At 38.0% G+C, this 4,235-nt stretch overlaps 1 long non-coding RNA gene across 1 annotated transcript; it reads left to right on the top strand.

The window, feature by feature from the left end:
* The first annotated feature begins 1,347 nt into the window (after nucleotides 1–1,347).
* On the top strand, nucleotides 1,348–3,418 carry LOC103152323 (uncharacterized). The gene is made up of 5 exons (XR_477722.2): nucleotides 1,348–1,434; nucleotides 1,774–1,876; nucleotides 2,576–2,619; nucleotides 2,850–2,917; nucleotides 3,027–3,418. It is a non-coding gene; the product is annotated as an uncharacterized LOC103152323 (long non-coding RNA).
* The last annotated feature ends 817 nt before the right edge of the window (nucleotides 3,419–4,235 follow it).

Here is a 4,235-nt window from a genome sequence, read left to right on the forward strand (position 1 = left end):
GATGTCTGATGTTGTTCCTAGGATCTGTTTTAGCCACTGCTCCAGTTTGGAATGTTGTAATCACTTGGTATTGCTACATCCACCACAACGGCTTTCCTCTGTTCTTTATCCACCACCACAATGTCCGGTTGGTTCGCCATTACCATCTTGTCTGTCTGGATCTGGAAGTCCCACAGGATCTTAGCTCGCTCATTCTCCACCACCTTTGGGGGTGTTCCCCACTTTGATCTCGGGGCTTCATATATATATATATATATGCCCATCAGCATCAGATCAACATCTGTAGTTTGGTTCGAAATATCAGAGTCATAAAGTGTGGTAAGAACAATTCCTAATAGAGCCACTAAAGTTTAGCTACTCTCTGACCTTAAATGTTTGGGTCATTGTCTCTTGGACCGAAGGATGTTGCCTAAAGAGGCCTACATGTGTACATGTGAAGTGTGTGAATGGCTGTAACTCCCCCCAAAGAAACGAGTCAAGGCTGCACTGTAGGTGTTAAGAGAGATGAAACTAAAGGACATCTCTTCTGTTTAGTGTCAATTTTAAGTATTTTTAAAAAGGAAACCTATTTTGCTATGTTGCACTGTATGGGCAACTAAACCTTAATCTGTACCAACCATCCAGACCATTCAGGTCTTCTGGTTCAAGTCTACTTTAAATCCAAACAGAAACTAAACATTGAGAGGCAGCACTTAGTTTTTTTCTTCACTAATTAATTAATTCCAATCTGATTTGTAACTTGTCATTACTACAATTTATTACTGCCTATCTCCAGCAGTCATTCAGCGAGAAACGGTGTACAACCAGGACAGGTTGCCAGTTCATCACAAGACAAACAACCTTGCATTTCGAGAGAACAATTTACTTAAGAGTTGTATTTTTTGGGCTGTGGGAGGAAACCCGAGTATCCAGACCGTAGCCATGCATGAATGGGGAGAACATGCACACTCCATGGAGAAAGACCCCAGACTGGGATTCAAACCTAAAACCTTCTTGCTGCAAGGTGACAGAAACTAAAGTGCAACCTAAGTACTTGTCGGGCTTAGAGACCACAGCCACCAACAAATAGTTGGAATTTGCAAAAACATGAAACCCCTCTTAAAAACACTTATAACTGTTTAAACTATTTTAAACACAAAGTATACCTTAATTTTCATGAATAAACACTGTGTAAACAAGTTTATTATTATTGAGAAAGCTAATAGTTTTCATAATTTTCATTCCTGGGCGTACCGTCAGTCAGTGCCAATAAATGGTGCACCTGTATTGGCTGTTTCGCAAACAGCGAGTAACGAGTAACATTATTAATAATTTCAAACTGTGAATGTTTTCATATTCATGCTTTTATTTTGAAGGTATTTTATGCAGTTTCCTCTTCCTTCTTCACGTTCTAAACCCGATTTGCATAATGGCGGAGAAGCAGTCACTGACGATGTGAGTAATGTTAGTAATCATGTGATATGAATGTGTTAATGTGAATTACCACTTCTGACGGTGCTGTTTGGCTGCCGGTGTATGTTTGTAGTCTTTAAAATGTCTCTTTGTTGTTAGTATGGGCGTGATTTAGCATAGAAGCTAACTTCGCCGTTAGCCTTGAGCCGTTAACCTTGAGCCATTAATCTTGAGCCGTTAGCCAGACATTGTTCAGGCTAAAACAGCATTTATGACAAAGGGAGTTAATACTGAGAAATAGGTTTATTTACTCACGTGTTTATTTTCTGTATTTCATTTACTACAGTAGTAAATAACAGCTGTTTTTTATTGTATTCTCAGAAACTGCTCTGTTCTGTAACAGAATGCATGGGTGTAACCCCAGTTCTTCAAAAAACCTTCATAAATCGACTGATGACAACAATGAAAGAAAAAGGATTTTGAGGTTTGTAAATACAATTCATTTTAAATCATTTAAAATTATATAAGGTAACAAATCAACTTTATTATAGGTGGTAAATCCTGTTAACAGTACCTATTTGTGAATAGTAAAAATTGCAATAAAATAAAATCTACCCAACTATTTTGGGTCGTACGTCGTGATACTGCGCATGCGCCAGAACGTAGGTTTTTGGTTTACTCAACCGCTCAAAGCGGTTTAGACACAGGATGTTAACCTCCACACTGCCACTGACTATGGAGACTCCACATCAAATGTAAGTAAAACTATTATTTACTATTTGTTTTGTGTCACTAATATAAATGTTGACTTATTTGATGACTCACAAGAGTTTCCAGAGTGTATTATATAATGTACCATGTACGTATTTGAAGCAGAAAATTTGAATCAGTGACTACAGTTGCTCTTTTCTTTTGTTTGTGGCGGATTGTTTAAATCGTAAATTAATAGATGTAACTTTAATGTAAAATAGTCGTTAAGGTCGTTAATGTAAAATAGTCGTTAAGTCGTTAAACTAGTCGTTAAGTCGTAGCGCTTTGTTTCAGCCAGGAATCGTTCACCAACATTCCTGTTTGACCCACTTAAAGATGCATCTGTTCTGATTCTTACGGAAGACAATTAGGGCCACTTTTTTCTCTCTCAGAATTTTGACATTAGTACTGCTCTTTCGTTATTTATTTACAGATATTCAGCAACTTCCTGGACTCCTCAAGAAGCTGTCAGCAGAGGTAAAATGATTACTGAAAAACTGTCAAGTAGAAGTACATCTGCATCATTAGAGTTATTTAATTACGCCATTTCAAGTCTCAGTACTATTTTTAGAAAATTATTTAACTAAAATAAAAGTATAAAGTAGGGCTGCAACCATTCCTTGAATGATTCGATTATCTCAATTATTAAAATTCCTCTGAAAATATATCTCCCTCGAAGTTTCATTAAATTATGTTTTACTATTTAGCGCACCGTGTTCCAGCTGGGTCATTATTTGCTTAGGGCAGCGCTCTCACTTCCTCCGATGAGTTGCTGGTAAGTACTAAGTGTTAGCAGCATAATGTCCAACTTTTAAGGTCAGTCTGGGAGGATTTTATTGATTTATGATAATGTCTGGGTTTTATTGTTTTCGGTGGACCAATAGGCATCCTTAAAACGACTGGCGCGATACCTGGTGTACGGCAGCCTTTCTCCTCACGGAGCTGCTGCGTAGTGGCCGGTTCAGAGCAAACGGCATGGAGGAGTCCTGCAGGTGTATTTATACAGGTGAGTTGATAGATTGAACACTGAGGTCGGCTGCACTGTAGTTGATGCTTAACGTAAGTGTAGCTTTATGGACAAACTGGAAAATAAGTTTCATATTATCCTGGTCTCAGCCAATGAGTGGCAGAGTGCATCGTGGTTCATAGCTGGTAGATGTGTTTCTGTGTGGCGAACGAAGGCGTTGAATCCGCTCGTTTACATGGACATAAAAGCTATAAATTGCTTGGCGAAGTGAGAGTTCATCTATTATATTGACTGAAGATGAATATGTGAAATAAAAGCTGGAGTATAGACATTTGTGAGCCTGCCTCTTAATTATTAAATTTGATATAATTTCAGATTTTTGTATAAACTTTCTTCAGGTTAACTTAGAAAGTGAGCTACTATTGTTACAGGTTAATTTTCTAAACTAGAAACGTAACTGGTAGGGATGCCAAGGTTTCCCCCAGTGTATTATAAGCCTGGCTGCCCGCCATGCTTTACTAGCCCCGCCGCCAGGCTAAGCGTTAATTGTTTACGTTTCTAGGAAAATTAAAAGAAAAGAAAACAAAACAAAAATCTTTTCTTTTTTTTTAAGCCGGGCTACAAGCGTCTCTTTTGCTCTTAGCATTTCACTAGCAGAGCAGATTAATTCCTAAAGGGTAGGTTTATAATAGATAGGTTTATAGTTTATGCATTTAAAAGCCGACAGCGTGGACCAATCACAGAGCTGGCGCCTCGGCGCTTTGCCTCGCGCTGCCGCTGCTTTACCTCAGCGGGATCGCGCGCACCTCCTTTCACTCAAACTGGACTCAGGCTGAATATCAGCACCTCTAACAGCTTCTGTGTTAGATTTAGTGAAATATGGGAGAAGAGAGTAGTTTAATTGGTCAGCCTAAAAAGCAATAAGTTATCATCGCAATTTACTAAATTGGATTTGTAAATTCAAAGATTAAACTCACAGCATCAGATTGTTGCTATGGTAACAAAACAATCTAACTATGAATATTGTTCTTTGAAGTTTTACAAAGTAAACTTGCCAGCTCCTTAAAATCTTGTATTTAAAATGTTAAACAATTTAAAATCGTTTAATTTATCTATGCCTAAACAA

Source organism: Poecilia formosa, unplaced genomic scaffold (genome assembly GCF_000485575.1).
Source record: "Poecilia formosa unplaced genomic scaffold, Poecilia_formosa-5.1.2 Scaffold308, whole genome shotgun sequence".
In the NCBI taxonomy this organism is placed as follows: Eukaryota; Metazoa; Chordata; class Actinopteri; order Cyprinodontiformes; family Poeciliidae; genus Poecilia; species Poecilia formosa.